The sequence below is a fragment of the Ictidomys tridecemlineatus genome, chromosome 10 (assembly GCF_052094955.1).
Source record: "Ictidomys tridecemlineatus isolate mIctTri1 chromosome 10, mIctTri1.hap1, whole genome shotgun sequence".
NCBI classification, from domain to species: domain Eukaryota; kingdom Metazoa; phylum Chordata; class Mammalia; order Rodentia; family Sciuridae; genus Ictidomys; species Ictidomys tridecemlineatus.
The window spans coordinates 112,651,574-112,668,719 of record NC_135486.1 but is presented as its reverse complement, the minus strand read 5'-3'; the positions used below and the strand labels follow the sequence as shown (position 1 = coordinate 112,668,719).

Here is a 17,146-nt window from a genome sequence, read left to right as displayed (position 1 = left end):
CATTGGCTTTTTGTTCTCCAAAAGGGGGTCTCATTAATTTCCCTTATCAGGAGGTTATGTGGCCCAGAATTGCAAAGCTTTTCCCCCTGTCCTTGGTTAAGGCTTACTCAGAGGACAAGAGCCAAATATTGGGGGTTTTTTGGCCCCTTTTGTTTTATCCTTAATATTTAAGTTTTGCCTTAAACATCCAGCAAGTCAGTTTTACCAGTTTTAAAGTAAGAAAGCTGGGCTTTAACTTTAATTGTTATAACTTTACAGTTAATTTTTACATAACACAATATCCTCATTTTATTTATTAATTTATGTAATGCTGAAGATCTGCCTGAAGGCAGAAGATGAAACCTTAGCAACTACTGTATGATCCAATCACTGTATATCAACAAGGCAGCTTACAGACCCAGAGACTCCATTAGATTTTGGCTATAAAATCTTTCTCTTGCTAGATCCTCTTCTCTTGCTCTCTTCTTTTTCTCTTACTTTCCCTGTCTCTCATTCTCCCTCTCACTTTTTTCCTCTATCTTTCTCTCTCTCTTGCATTTTCCTCACTCTCTCTCTCTTTTGTACTTTCCTTTCTCTCTCTCTCTCTCTCTCTCTCTCTCTCTCTCTCTCTCTCTCTCTCTCTCGTGTTAATCAGACACTTTCACAGTAAAAGTCTCTTGGTTGTTCTAAGTGTAATGGTCACACTTTTTTAGTTATAATTAAAATACAAAGTGAAATTAATAATAGTAAAAATATATTTAGTTTGTATATAATTTTGAACCTTGGCTGAGTTATACATTATCTTTTTTATTTGAGATTACAGTAATCTTTCTAATAAAATTAATCTTGGAATATAACTTTAAGTTAACTGAAATCTGGCCTACTTTGAAGTTATTCTCACATGCTGTAAGGTGGGAGGCAGAGCCTTATACCACACTTTTATTGATGTTTTTATATTAACCAAGGTTAGCTTTTAAATGACAATCTAGACTTTGTAATGTAGGACAATACTTTAAAATAACAGTTGTTGTATAGCCATAAATGTACAAACCTTAATTTCTCTAAGATTACTTGTTCTAGGGGATAAAACATAATAGACACAATGCAATTAATATTTTTAGAAGTTTTTGTCAATCTAACATATAAATATATCAGTACACTATTATTTGTTCTTAGAGAACAACGTTGAATAGTTTTAACTATTTGTGTTACATATATAACCAACTTAATTACATATAAACATTTTAATATTTGTCTTTTATTTATAGATCTTTATATTACTTAATTAGACTCTTTTGTTTACTTAAATGTATAATAATTATACTTTACCACATAAAGATTTTTTACCTGGAAACGTTTTTCATTAAATATATTTTTATATTTAGAACTTTTTAATAATTTTAACACATTGATCCTTTTTTTGTTTGTAACTTGAAATAACTTTTATAAATTTTTGAATTTAGATAAATTGATTTCTTTTAATAAGTTGAAATATTTATAACTTACAGTACTTTAATTGAAATACAGTTGAAACTTTTGACTCTTTGTAGGTAAAATTATACCTGTTGGGACTTTGTAATTTATAGTAACCTTGTTTTTATAATAACACAAAATAATTTTAAATTTCCTTTTTAGTTTACCAATTCATGAAAACACCAACATTGTTTAAATATTTTACTTTATGGAATTTAAGGAATTAAGAATACTTGATATTTTATTTAACAGTTAGCATTTTAACTTTGTACCAATTAGATGTCTCTAACAAAAACATCCATGATTAATTTTATATACATTTAGATGAAACTTACATATCTTAAAATAAAAAAAAGGTATCAGACAAGTGCAGTGAATAGTATTAGTAATCTTTTTTCCCTCTGATGAAGAAAAATCTTAGAGACAATGGATATCAGACACTTTATAGACATTAACATTTTTAACATCTGTTTAAACAAATCTGTGCATTAGTAACTTTAAAGACATTTGTAACCTTTAATCTATTTTCCCAATTTAAATTTTTTTAAAATCTTTATTGTTGGTTGTTCAAAACATTGCATAGTTCTTGACATAATCATATTTCACACTTTGATTCAAGTGGGTTATGAACTCACATTTTTACCTCGTATACAGAATGCAGCATCACATCGGTTACACATCCACTGTTTTACATATTGCTATACTAGTGTCTGTTTTATTCTGCTGCCTTTTCTATCCTCTACTATCCTACATCCCCTCCTATCCCATCTTCTCTCTCTACCCCATCTACTGTAATTCATTTCTCCCCCTTGTTTTTTTCCCTTTCCCCTCACTTCGTCTTGTAGGTAATTTTTTATAACCATGAGGTTCTTCTTCCATTTCCATGCAATTTCCTTTCTCTCTCCTTTTCCCTTCCACCTCTCGTCCCTGTTTAATGTTACTCTTCTTCTCATGCTCTTCCTCCCAACTCTGTTCTTAGTTACTCTCCTTATATCAAAGAAAACTTTTGGCATTTGTTTTTTAGGGATTGGCTAGCTTCACTTAGCATAATCTGCTCTAATCCCATCCATATCCCTGCAAATTCTATGATTTTGACATTTTTTAATGCAGAGTAATACTCCATTGTGTATAAATGCCACATTTTTTATCCATTCGTCTATTGAAGGGCATCTAGGTTTGTTCCACTGTCTTTCTATTGTGAATTGTGCTGCTATAAACATCCATGTAGCAGTGTCCCTGTTGCATGCTCTTTTTAGGTCTTTAGGGAATAGACCTAGAAGGTGGAATAGCTGGGTCAAATGGTGGTTTCATTCCCAGCTTTCCAAAAAATCTCCATATTGCTTTCCAAATTGGCTGCACCAATTTGCAGTCCCACCAACAATGTACAAGTGTACCCTTTTCCCCACATCCTCACCAGCACTTGTTGTTGTTTTACTTCAGAATGGCTGCCAATCTTATTGGAGTGAGATGGTATCTTAGGGTGGTTTTGATTTGCATTTCTCTGACTGCTAGAGATGGTGAGCATTTTTTCAAGTACTTGTTGATTGATTGTATGTCCTCCTCTGAGAAGTGTCTGTTCATGCCCTTGGCCCATTTGTTGATTGGGTTATTTGTTTTTTTATTGTTTAATTTTTTGATTTTTTTGTATACTCTGGATATTAGGGCTGTATCTGAAGTGTGAGGAGTAAAGATTTGTTCCCAGGATGTAGGCTCCCTATTTACCTCTCTTATTGTTTCTTTTGCTGAGAAAAATCTTTTTAGTTTGAGTAAGTCCCATTTGTTGATTCTAGTTATTAACTCTTGTGCTATGGGTGTCCTATTTTTTCCCATTAGAAACAAACTGAGGTAGAAATTAACACAGAACAAAAAGGAAACAAACAAAAACAAACCAACAGACAAAGTCCTGAAAATGGTTAAGAAAACAAGTTAAAGGGGTACAGGTAGAGATCTCTGTAGTGCTTCCTTGTCTCGTGATGTCCATGGAGCCAAGGAATCCTGATGAAAGAAGAGCGGTTATGAGAACAAGAAAAGGGCTCGAGCACAACACTCGGACAGATAAACACAAGACAAATAGCTGGCAAACAGACACTGGACAAATGACAAACAGCAAGAAGACGCTGGAGAAACAGCAGAACAGACACAAGACAAGCAACAATCACTGAGGTCACACAAGGAGACCACTAATAGGGCAGAGACCACGTCTCATCCTGCCGCCAGACAGATGAGGCCTCCAAGGGAGGCCTTTAATGGGCCCCAGATACAGACAGATGAGGTCACACAGGGAGACATCCAGGGAGAGAGTGACAACGTCTGTCCCAGGGAAGGTGTAAGCGACTGCTTCCAATCTGACCTTTTCCCCCAGAAGAGTCGACTCACCACAACTGACAGGCCGGCAAGAGGTTTTTCAGAGCATCCTATGATGGATTGGAGTCATCCTTGGAGTGAGGCTGAGGAATGTCTCTCAGGAGCTACCCTCTACTCCGGGGTGAAGGTCCAAAAGCCCGTCTTTGGAGGCAAATTTGGCGTGAGAATAGGAAAGAAATGGATCCAGGACGAGCCTCCAAATGTTATAGTTCAAGCTTCATCCCAGTGTTTTTATAAACTGACTTCCAGACCACTCACGTATAATTGAATCAAGACTTTATTGAGGCACACCAGTGGCAGCTGACCAAAACATAAAACTGTTCCCCTGATCAGTCCTGCACAATTGCGAGGGCACTCTTTATAAGTCTGAAAACCACAAAAGGGATGTTCAGGAGTTCTATCCAATGCAAGCAAGACAGGTTACAGAAGCGTGACAGTGCAATCAAGCAGAGGGAAGCCTAACAAATCACAATTAGCCCAGTCACCCCAGTAACAGAAACAGAGTTCTGTTACCCTAGTTACAGAAACAATACCTCATTAGGTAGTTCCATGTTCTTAAAGGTTTATATAGCAAAAAGAAAAGAACATCTTGCTCTAGTCATGACTCTTCTACTTGACATGGTTGTTATACAGGATGGAGTCATAAAACAAAATTAAGTCACATTTGCTCCTACTATCACATTTCCCACTGGTTTTAGTAGGTTTGAAGTCAATCTTGAACATCATTAGGTTTAAGTCCAGGTGTTCTTTTTTTTACTATCACATACTAAACATTTCTTTAATAAATAAAGCTTGTTTAACAAACTTTTGGAACTGTGGAGACCTCCACGTTTATGTAGACAAAATCTCTTTTCCTTTGAACTTTAGAATGTTGGTCCAGTGGTATTTATAAAAAAAAGCCATCACTGTGTCTGAGGATGAATAATGGAAGAGAATAAGAACACTGCTGTCTCCAACGTTGACCAGTGGAAAACTCAAGGAGGTCATAAAATAGTAAGAGTTTTCATTGGAAACTTAAAGGTTTAATCTGGGTATGGGTAGAAAGTGAGATAGATTGTAGTCCCTTTCAAAGGGATAGTCCTCTGAATTTTAACTTCCTGAAAATATTCTTTTGTCTTTATGTTTTAGAAGAGATATAGTAAGATTCATTGTAAATGTCTCACACTTCTTCATCCTGTGAAAGCCATAGCCTTGGGGACTGAGTCTCCTCACTTAACTATGGACAATGTTGTGTTTTGTGCATAGATGTTTCCCATCATTAACCAGTAGGGAGATGTGTTGGTGAGAAACATGAGACTGGAATCAGAGAAGGGCAAGTTTATCAACTTGAAAGAGTAAGTAGCAGGGCAGCTCTGGCATTCCGAGCTCCACCAGGAGCCCCTCCAACTGCCTGCCACAGAACCGAATTCCAAATGTTGAGCTTGTACAATGAACAGACAAAATCAAAGGTTTGGTGTCACAAATTCAACTGTTCATTCAAAAAGGAGCTGCTCCCAGAAGGAGACAGGGCAGCTGGGGGAGAAAGGATGTCTCTTGTATCCACCAAGGTTTGTTTGGCTGTTATTTGTGACTTTGGATATACTAGAAGACAAAATACTGTCAAGGTCAAGATCACCTTTTGTGAGTCCTCTAGGAAGACTCAGTTATTCCTCCCTTGTCCTTATGAAGCTCAGTTTGTACACAACTATTATCATTCACATTCTATTTGTGCTACTGTGGTGTGTCTGATTATGAATCTTATCTCTGTGTAGGTGAGCTTCTTGAGGTCAGAGGTGAGTTTAACTCACCTCACTGTCCCTATCACTCCTGGAACAAGGGACATACCTCATTTGCAACTGATAAAAGCCTCATAGTAAGTGTGAAGGGATCATGGACTCATCTGATAGTCCAGCAGATAACTGTGTGTGTGTGGCTCTCTGCTTGTCTTGCCTGGGTATGTAGACTTACTCCTACATCTTGCTGCATGTGTAGTGGAAGGATTGGGAAGAGGCACTGATTTTATCTTTCCATACTTTTCTCTATTCAGCATCTTTGGGGCCTATATCATGGATGTGATTACTGAGACATCATTTGGAGTGATAATCAATTCCCTCAACAACCCACAAGATACCTTTGTGGAGAAAGTCAAGAAGCTCTTAAATTTTAATTTCTTTGACCCTTTGCTTCTCTCAATAAGTATGTGGACTAACATGTTATTTGTTCCCTCTCTCTATTTAAATAAGATGATTATTGATACATAATTAATAATCTTTTAATTACCCCACTTAATTATACAATTAAATTGTTTTCAGTACAAAGATATATTCAGCCATCACTAGTGACCATTTATCAACTCAGAAGCAGGCTACTATTTAATTATCACCTCTCTATTCTATGTATATTGTTATTATATGCATAAGCAACCATGTGTCTATTTTCTGACTATACATTTGCTGATACTGTGAATTTTCTTTTTTTTTTTTTGAGAGAGAGAGAGAGAGAGAGAGAGAGAGAGAGAGAGTTTTAATATTTATTTTTTAGTTTTCAGTGGACAAAACATCTTTATTTTATGTGGTGTTGAGGATCAAACCCAACACCCCACATATGCCACGTGAGCACATTACCGCTTGAGCCACATCTCCAGCCCCTGTGAATTTTGTATTAATGAATCCTACAATATGTGGCTTTGCATGTCTGACTTCTTTCATTTATCATTGTATTTTCAAATTCTTCCATCCTGAAGCATGTGTGAGTACTTTATTTCGTTTTTTAAAGAAATATTTATTTATTTGTTCTAATGAATTATAGATGACAGCAGAATGCATTCCTCTACATAAAACACAAATGGAGCACAACTTTTCACTTCTGTCCTTGTAGATGAAGTAGATTCACACCACTTGTGCCATCATACATGTTTCTAGGGTAATGATGTCCATCTCATTTCACCATCAATCCTACACCCATCTCTCCTCCATTTCCCTTGCCCTATCCAAAGTACCTCCATTCCTCAGATGACCCCCACCCACCCATTATGGATCAGCATCAATTTATGAGAGAAACATTTGACTTTTTGTGTTTGGGAATTGGCTTACTTCACTTAGCATGTTATTCTCCAACTCCATCCATTTATCTGAAAATTCCATGATTTTACTCTCTTTTAATGCTGAATAATATTCCATTGTGTATGTGTACCACATTTTCCTTATCCACTCATCTTTTGATGGGCATCTAGGTTGGTTCTACAGTGTAGCTATTGTGAATTGTGCTGCTATAAACACTGATGTGGCTGCATCACTGTAGTATGCTGATTTTTAATCCTATGGCTATAAACCAAGAAGTGGGATAGCTGGGTCAAATGGTGGTTCCATTCCAACTTCTCTGAGGAATCTTCATACTGCTTTCCAAAGTGGTTGCACCAATTTGCAGTCCCACCAGCAATGTAAGTGCCTTTCCCCTCACATTAACACCAACATATAATTCTGCTTGTATTCTTCATAATTGCTATTCTGACTGGAGTTAGATTAAATCTTAGAGGAGTTTTGATTTGCATTTCTCTAATTACTACACATATTGAACATTTTTTATATATTTGTTTATCAATTGTATATCTTCTTCTGAGAAATGTCTGTTCAATTCCTTAGCCCATTTATTTATAGGGTTATTTCCTGGTGTGTGTGTGTGTGTGTGTGTGTGTGTGTGTGTGTGTATGTGTGTGTGTGTGTGTGTGTGTGTGTGTGTGTTTGTGTGTGTGTGTGTGTGTTTGATGTTAAGTTATTTGAGTTCTTTATATATCCTGGAGATTAGTGCTCTATATGATGTGCATGTTGTCAAAATTTGCTCCCATTCTTTAGGCTCTCTCTTCACTTTATTGATTGATTCTTTTGTTGATAAGAAGTTTTTCAGTTTGAATCAATCGCATTTATTGTTTATTGATTTTATTTCTTGCACTTTAGGAGTCTTGTTAAGGAAGTCAGAGTCTAATCTGACATAATGAAAGTTTGAACCTACTTTTTCTTCTATTATGTTCAGGGTCTCTGGCATAATTCCTAGGTCCTTGATTCACTGTGCGTTAAGTTTTATGCATGGTGAGAGGTATGGACTTAATTTCATTTTGCTACATATGGATTTCCAGTTTTCCCAGAACCATTTGTTTTAGACAATTTTTTTTCCAGTGAATATATTTGGCACCTTTGTCTAGTATGAGATAACTATATTTGTGTAGGTTTGTCTCTGTATCTTCTGTTCTGTCCCATTGGTCTTCGAGTCTGTTTTGGTGGAAATATGAATTTCCAGTTTTTCCAGCACCATTTGTTGAATAGGCTCTTTTCTCCAGTAGATGTTTTTGGCACCTTTGTCTAGTATGATATAATTATATTTATGTGGATTTGTCTCTGTGTCCTGTATTCTGTACCATTAGTCTACAAGTCTATTTTCATGCAGATACCATGCTGTTTTTGTTACTATAGCTCTGTAGTATAGTTTAAGGTCTGGTGTAGTGAAAATACTTCCTGCTTTCTTTCTTGCTAAGAATTGCTAGCTATTCTGGGTCTCTTATTTTTCCAAATACATTTTATGATTGCCTTTTCTATTACTATGAAGAATGTCATTGGGATTTTATTGGGAATTACATTAAATTCATATAACACTTTTGGTAGTATAAATTTGCCAGAATTTAATTGAGACTTTTTGCATCTATGTTCATTAAAGATATTGGTCTGAAATTTTCTTTTGTTGATGTGTCTTTGGCTGGTTTTGGAATCAGAGTGATTGAATGAGTTTGGAAATGTTCCCTATTTTGCTATCATGGAATAATTTAAGGAGTATTGGCATTAGGTCTTCTTTGAAGGTCTTGTGAGAATCTGACTGGTAGAGCTCTTTTTTGTATGTAGGCTTTTGATGGTGTCTTCTATATTCTTGATTGAAATTGATCTGTTTAACTTGTGTGTATTAGCTTGATTCAGTTTGGGTAGATCATGACTCTAGAATTTTTTCTATTTATTTGATATTTTGTATTTAATTGGAGTATAAATTTTTTAAATAGTTTTTTAATTATCTTCTGTATTTCAGATGTGTCCATCATGATATTTCCTTTTTTTAAACACAGATTTTAGAAATTTAAGATTTTTCTCTCTTTATTAGTGTGGCTAAGGGTTTTTGAATTTTATTTATTTTTTCAAAGAACAACTTTGTGTTTTGTCAATTTTTTCAATTTTTTCTTTTGTTTCAGTTTCCTTGATTTCAGCTCTGATTTTAATAATTTTCTGTCTTCTACTACTTTTGGTGTTGATTATTCTTTTTTGGGAGGCTATGAGATGTAATTTTAGGTCTTTTATTTATTGACTTTTTCTTCTTTAAAGAAATGAACTCCATGCAATGAACTTTCCTCTTAGTACCATCTTCATAGTGTCCCAGAGATTTCAATATGTTGTATCAGTGGTCTCATTTACCTCTAAGAATTTTTTAATCTTTTCTCTGATGTTTTCTGCTATCCCTTACTCATTCAGCAGCATATTATTTAGTCCCCAGGTGTTGGAGTAGTTTCTGTTTTTCATTTTATCATTAATTTTTAATTTCATTCCATTATAGTCAAATGGCATGCAGGATAGTATCTCTATTTATATTTTCTAAGAGTTGCTTTGTGGCATAATATATGATCTATTTTAGAGAAGGATCCATGTGCTGCTGAGAAGAAAGTGTATTCACTCATTGATGGATGAAATATTCTCTATATGTCTGTTAAGTCTAATTTATTGATTATATTATTGAGTTCTATAGTTTCTTTGTTCAGCTTTTGTTTGGAAGGTCTATCCAGTGGTGAATGTGTTGTGTTAAGGTCACCCAGTATTATTGTATTGTGGTCTATTTTACTCTTGAAATTGAGAAGAGTTTGATGAATGTAAATGGCCATTACATTTGGCTTTTCTTGTTAGCCCATAATTCATTGTTTGGTGCATACGTATTTATAATTGTTATTTCTTGTTGATGAATGGTTTTTTTAAGCAGTATAAAATGTCCTTCTTTATTCCTTATGATTAACTTTGTCTTGATGTCTACTTTATTTGTTATGATAATGGAAACGTGTGCTTGTTTACACAGTCCATGTGAGTAGTATATTTATTTCCAACCATTCACCTTCAGTTTGTAGATGTCTTTTCCTATGAGATAAGCCTCTTGAAGCCAACATATTCTTGGTTTTTTAAAATATCCAATCTGCCAGACTATGTCTTTTGATTGATGAGTTTAGGCCATTAACATTCAGGGTTATTATTGAAACATGGTTCATATTTCCAGTCATTTTGCTTTATTTTTGGTTTTTAACTTGACTTAGTTTCTCCTTTGATTGGCTTTTCCTTTAGTGTACTTCCTCAATTTGCTTATTTTCATTTTTGTTTTTCATTTTTTCTTCGTGAAATATTTAGCTAAGGATATTCTGTAGTCCAGGCTTTCTAGTTGTAAATTCTTTTAATTATTGTTTATTATGGAAGGTTTTCACTTTATCATGAAATCAAAAGCTTAATTTTGCTGGATATAAGATTCTTGATTGGCATCCATTTTCTTTCAGAGTTTGGTTTATGTTGTTCCTGGACACTTTAGCTTTGAAGGTCTGGGTTTAGAAATCTGCAGAGATCCTAATTGATTTCCTCCTATATGTAATCTGATTCATTTATTTTGTGGCTTTTAAATTTCTTTCTTTATTCTGTTTGTTAGGCATTTTCATTGTTATGTGCCTTGGTGTAGAATCTGTCGTGATTTTGTACACTTGGTGTCCTGTAAGCCTTTTGTATTTGATTTTCCAATTCATTGTTCAGGTTTGGAAAAGTTACTGATATTATTTCATTGAATAAATTGTTAATTCCTTTGTTTTGGAAGTCTATGCCTTCTTCTATCTCAATAATTATTACATTTGGCCTTTTTATACTTCATGAACGTTCTGCTCATGGTTTCTTACCATCTTCAATGTGTGGTCAACTTTACTTTCAAGATTATATATTTTGTCTTCATTGTATGACGTCCTATCTTTCAAGTGATCTAGACTGTTGGTGATGATTTCTACTGAGTTTTTAATTTGCTTTATTGTTTCCTTTATCTCAATGATTTCTTTTCCTTTTTTTGGTAGAATATCTCCTTATTGAAGTAATTATTTGCTTCCTGTATTTGGCTGTGTAGCTCTTTATTTAAATGACCTTTTGTTGCCTGTGTTTGCTTTCTTATATCATCCTTTATTTCATAGAACATTTTAATTATATACATCCTGAACTCCTCTTGAACATCTCTTTTGCTGTGCTGGCCTTTGGTTCTAGTAATGTGTCTTCATTTGTTTTGGGCACTTTCTTCCCTTGTTTTTTTTCACATTGTTTCTGTGTCTTTCCCTTTAGCAGTGTAGATATAAGGTATTACAGTTTTTACCAATAGACTTATAGTGTCCCTGCAGAATTTTATGACCTCTCCTTTAAGGAGGAGATCAATATTAACATATCCCAATGTAAACGATATGCAGGTTTAATTAAACCAAATAGCTTCTATTGAGATGCTTACAGTTTTGTCCCAACAGACAGAAATGGTGTGTTTGATTATTATTAACAATGTTAACAGTAGGTTGCAAAAGGACCTACAGTTTATAATGGTGGACAAAGAGAGAATGGGGGGGGCGGGTTTAGGATGAGATGTTAAGGTGGTAGAAGATAAGGATATAGAGTTATTAGATCTTAGGAAGCATAAAATAGAAATCAAAAGATGTTGGCTAGTAGCAGGAGAAAAGAGAGAAAGAGACTTTGGGGAGATAAGTGGGAAGAGAGAGAGAGAGAGAGAGAGAGAGAGAGAGAGAGAGAGAGAGAGAGAAGAGAACAACAAATTATTTTGTTGAGATTTTGCATCCATAATTAAAAGATATATCAGTTTGTGGTTCTCCTGTGTTATCTTTGTGTTAAGTTTTAGGATTACATTAACATGGGTATTTTAGGATCTTTTAAAAGTGTTCACTGTATTCTATATTTAGAAAATAATAGGTATTTCTATGAATATTTATAAAGAGGTAAAGAATTGTTATTAGTTTTTTAAATGTTTGGTAGAATTTTCCATGGAACATCTGGACCTGAGCTTCACTTTGTAGAAAAGTTCTTAATTTCTAATTTAGTCTCATCACATTATGTATGTCAATATATATTTTGTATTACTTTTTGTGTCAGTTTCTGTTGTTTGTGTCTTTTTAGGAATTTTTCTATTTAATTTGTGTAATTTGTATAATTGTTATGATAATCTGATTGTTACAACATTTTTATAATTCTTTCTATGTTTATAATGTCAGTATTTCCCCAGTTTTCATTTTGAATGCTACTAACTTTAGCCTTTCTATTTCTGGGTCAGTGTAGCTATTGTTTTGTGAATTTTGTTGTTTTTTTTTTTTTCAAAGAATTGCATTTGTTTTCATTAATTTCTTCTATTGATTTTATTTTTTATTTCATTAGTTTCCACTTTGGTTCTTAATATTTTTTCCTTCTGTTTCCTTTAAGTTTAATTTGCTTTTATTTTTTTCATGATTTATTATGTAAAGCTTGATCATTCATTTGCAATCTTTGTTTCTATTTAATAAATAAGAATTTCCCTCTGAGCAATGATGGCTTTTTCTCCATTCCATAAGTTTGATATATTATGCCTCCTTTTTTTCCTTTCAATACTTTATCTATTTCACTATATTTCTCCTTTCATCCAATGTTTATTTAGGTATATATTGATCAATTTGCCCATACTTTGAGTTTCCCAATTTTTTATCTAATAATGCCTTCTGGATTCCTCCTGTGGGCTTGAGAAACACATGTTCTGTTGGTCCCATCCTGACTGCTCTTTCTTGAAGAGCATGATTAACTGCACCCTCAGACTGAAGCCTAGTTTCACCCAAAGACACTCTATTCCAGTACATAAAAGAGAAAGGGATAAGTGTTTTCATCTTGCTCCTTTGGTCACTCCACAGAGGCAGAAGGGGCCACTGATCTCACTAGTATGGTGGTGGCTCTATATATGACATCCTCTTGCTCAGCCAGTGGCCTAGAGCTCAATCAGTGGTCCCAAAAGAAAGAGTTCCTCTTTAGGAACCCTTGTGACTTCCACTTTTCTGATTGGAAGAAAAGATGTAATTGCTCAAGGTAAATTTTACATTTTTCACTGAAGTGTCCTTTGTTTTTTCTTTTCCCTGCAGTAATATTTCCATTCCTTACTCTAATTTATGAGGCAATAAATATCTCTCTGTTTTCAAAGGATGTCACAAATTTTTTTAAAGAAAGCTATAAAGAGAATGAAAGAAAGTCGCCTTCAAAAGACACTACAGGTAAAATCTGGTTGTGGTTACAGAGAAGGTTTGATCATTTATTTGCCCATGAGTGTATGACTTCTATACTTCTTTGTATATTTTTAAAAGGTAGATGCAGAACTCTTGATTGAGAGTAGTAGAGAGTTTTCATTTGGGGAGAATAAAGAATTTAGCACCTGGTAATTGAGAAACAAGAATGAATTAGAGAGGGAACTTAATTAGAGTAAGATATATTCCATGCGTTTATAAGTATGTCAAAATGGACTCTACTCTCATATAACTAAAAATAACTAATAAAAAAGACTTAAATAAATAAAATTATATATTCCAAATGCTGAAAAAATAATGAATCAGAGAGAAAGTATTTACAATTAAATAATTGGCATGGAATTTAGTTTCTCAAGGCATAAATATTGCTGTTAGAAAAAGTCCCAAATGCTCTAAAAAGAGTCCTTGTCATTGTTGAGTAGAATGTAAATTAGGACAGCCTTTATGGAAAACTGTTAGAAGGGCCCTCAGAAATCAAATACAAACCCACCACATGATCCAGCAGTCTCACTACTAGGTGTATAATCACAAGAAATAAAATCAGTATGTCAAAGAAACATCTGCACTCCCATGTTTATTGCAGCACTATGTTAAAATTGTTCTTATTAATTGAGCCTAATCGATTTTGAAAACATCCACCATCAGGAAATGATCAATGCAATTAAAGATGTGTCTAAACTGACATAAACATCAAACAGCATATACATACATCAAAGTAATCAGGTACATTTTTAATATGTATAGCTTAATGTTTTTATATATCAGTTGAAATGATTTTTAAATAGAGGAAAAATGTTTTATCATATACCTTCTCTTCAACAGGTAAAATTTCACCATAAAAACTATTTTTCTGGTGCCAATTTTATCAGATTTTATATGCTCAAGAATCATTGCATTTCCAAACCTCTCACTTTACAAACTCTCCACAGAAGGCATCCTCAGGCTAGCCGGTACTGTCTGGCCCCTCATGGAGCAGGCATGGGGTTCTTTAGGTGAAGGTTATTCCTCATGTCTGAAAAGGCCAGCACAAGGATGTGTGCAGGCCAGGGAGCCAGGATGAGCCCTCCAGGTGTCAGTGCAAAGTTCATAGCTTCAAGCATTGTGGGATCATTCAAGAGCTTGCCAAAAATCTGATGATGAGCTCTAAAAATGGTAGGGGATTAATCTGTGGCATTTTTGGTGAAGAATTAAGGTAGTAAAACAAAATATTGAAGTCCATAACTTCTCCCTAAGCAAACAAATGCAACAGGAGAAAAATCCAGCCACTCTGGCCAGGAGGCTGTGTTCAGAATCCACAGGAGCTCACAAGTAGGGAGAGCAAAGGCCAGTAGCTATTGGACACCACAGCCAGTTTTCACTCAGGGAAACGTCTTACTCTCCAAAGTTTGTATATGGATGCTTTTCTTCACTGATGACTTAGGAAACTCCAACTGGACTTTTGTACTTGAAGAAGTCATAGCCTCAGAAGGGAAGATAAGTTCTTTACTCTTAATTTATTTCTGACTTCATACTTAACCTTCTATCTTTGAAATGTCTCTGTTTCTAGCATCGGGTGAATTTTCTTCAGTTCATGATAAATTCTCAGAATTCCAAAGATGTGGAGGCTCATAAAAGTAAACAAGGTTGCTACTTCATACTGATGGGAAACTCAGAGAGAAAGATTGTTCTGGAAATGTGCAGGAGATTTTCCAGGAAGAAGAGTATTTCTATCTAGTTGCAGAAAGTGCATGCTTCCATATCATATACAGTAGCCTGAACAACTTTCTGGAGAAGTATACCTAGAGCAATGTTCAAATGTTGAAGCTGATATAAACAAGTATTTCTTTCACTAGCATGGTATTTTTATTCAACTTATTTTCTTACTATTTTTATTTTGATGCTCAATTTTCCCATATTTGTCCACTGGAATCCCTTTCATATAGTCTCCTGAGTCCTCTATTATTTTTGTCATCTTTTTAATGATTGTTTTAGAAGTAGCTTCTGTTTTTTCTAGCCATAGCAATATTGAACTGAAAACATACAGGTTCTCCATGTAGTCATGAATTCACTGCTGCACTCCTAATATCCACCTCCATAGAGTTATATTTATCACAGTTCAGGAACCTGTATTTACATACTTCTATCATTCACAGTCCATAGATTTCCTTAGGGTTTGCTCTTGGTCTTGTACATTCTACATCATGTAACCACATTATAGGAGTATACAGTGTATTCTGTGCACTTTTCATTTATTTTTTAAGTATTTTCTTGCTTTCTTATTTAAGATATTCTATTTTTCTTCTCTGTTTCTCATGACAGTTTTGTTTTTTGTTTTTGTTTTTGCAATTAATGGAATTTAGAAATCAAAATTTGTGATCATCTTGTGAATTTTTGCTTTTAGATATTCTCGGTAGACAACACTATTAACATGAAATACTTCTACATACATCACATCCAGTGATATAAACTATTTTTCTCCCTCCTTCAGATTTTTTTTCTAATTTATTGCTAATTTCTGTAATACTAAAATACTTCCATTGCGGTTCTAATTTGAGGTAGCTATTGCCTTGACAAACATCTGAAGAAAGTCCTGAATGTTGAGCAATTAATTCTAGAGATGAGGACTGGACTTACTACAGCCTTCCAGTATACATATTTTTTAAAAGATATTTTTATTTTTTAGTTGTAGGTGCACACAATACTTTATTTTATTTTTATGTGGTGCTGAGGACCAAATCTAGTGTCTCAACGTGTGCTAGGTGAGTATTCTACCACTGAGCTACAACCCCAGACCCAGTGTACATATTTTTATGTTCACATGTAGATGTTATCTATCTATCTATTTATATATTTACTTATCTATCCATCTATCCATCTATCCACCCATCCATCTATCTTGTATGTATCTACTAAGTTCTATTCAGCTTTCTGTGATGAAGGAAACAGTCTGTAGTTTAACTCTTCAATAAAACAACCACCAAACACATGTGCCTTCTTAGCACTTGACATGTGGCTAGTACCACTGAGGAACTGTTTAAAATTTAAACATTCACATGTGGCTAATAGCTACGAATGCAAACAGCCGAGATCCAAACCTTGACATTTTTTGGTGCAGGGGAGAGGGTTACCTGGAATTGAACTCAGGTGCACTAAACCATTGAGCCACATCCCCAGCCCTAATTTGGATTTTATTTAGAGACAGGGTCTCACTGAGTTGCGTAGTGCCTTGCTGTTGCTGATATTGGCTTTGAATAATGATCTTCTTACCTCAGCCTCCCATTGGAATTACCAGTGTGTGCCACTGTACCTTGCCTGAACCTTGACTTTATAGTCCTATTTCATGGGGTTCATACTCACTGGGATAAAAGATTTGATAATTAAATGTTCTCATGACATCATCATAGAAACCATCATTAATAAATCTGAACTCTGCAGACCTTTCAAACACTTGTTTTGCATGTTCTTTTCTATTTATCTTGAATTGCATGTTTTGCACGGGGACCCTGTTTATTTCAGGGCCCAGGTATCTAAAAGTTCATATGGATCATACTGCGTATCTTAGATAGAAATGGTATCTCTTGAAATTACCTATCTTTGGTGGTGCTGAGAATGGCACGGTTAGTAGCCAAGTCCAAGAGTGGTATAGATCTCAGGAAAACTGGATTAAAAAAGTTTTCCTTTGTCTCTCCTATCAGATAGACACGAAAGTGAAAACCACTCTGAGAATGCCTCTGAATTGCTTTTCCATGGTCCTGCCTAGTGATTGGTGGGTTTTAATGGGATTTCTCTTCTTCTAAATTCTGATGTTTTGATTTGTTGGATTTACCTAAGTTCTGTTTCCTCTTCCTTTAGCCCTGTCTGACCTGGAGCTTGTGGCCCAATCAATTATCTTCATTTTTGCTGGCTATGAGACCACTAGCAGTGCTCTTTCCTTCATTTTGTATGAATTGGCCACCCATCCTGATGTCCAGACCAAACTGCAGCAGGAGATTAAAGCACCTTTGCCAAATAAGGTGAGAA

General features: G+C 34.7%; 1 protein-coding gene and 1 pseudogene across 4 annotated transcripts in view; both read left to right on the top strand.

Annotated features, from left to right (window-relative positions):
- Window positions 1-17,146, top strand: part of LOC144364745 (cytochrome P450 3A9-like) — a 466,715-nt gene that overhangs the window by 391,493 nt on the left and 58,076 nt on the right. The window lies entirely within an intron of this gene.
- Window positions 1-17,146, top strand: part of LOC144367279 (cytochrome P450 3A9-like) — a 37,207-nt pseudogene that overhangs the window by 9,251 nt on the left and 10,810 nt on the right.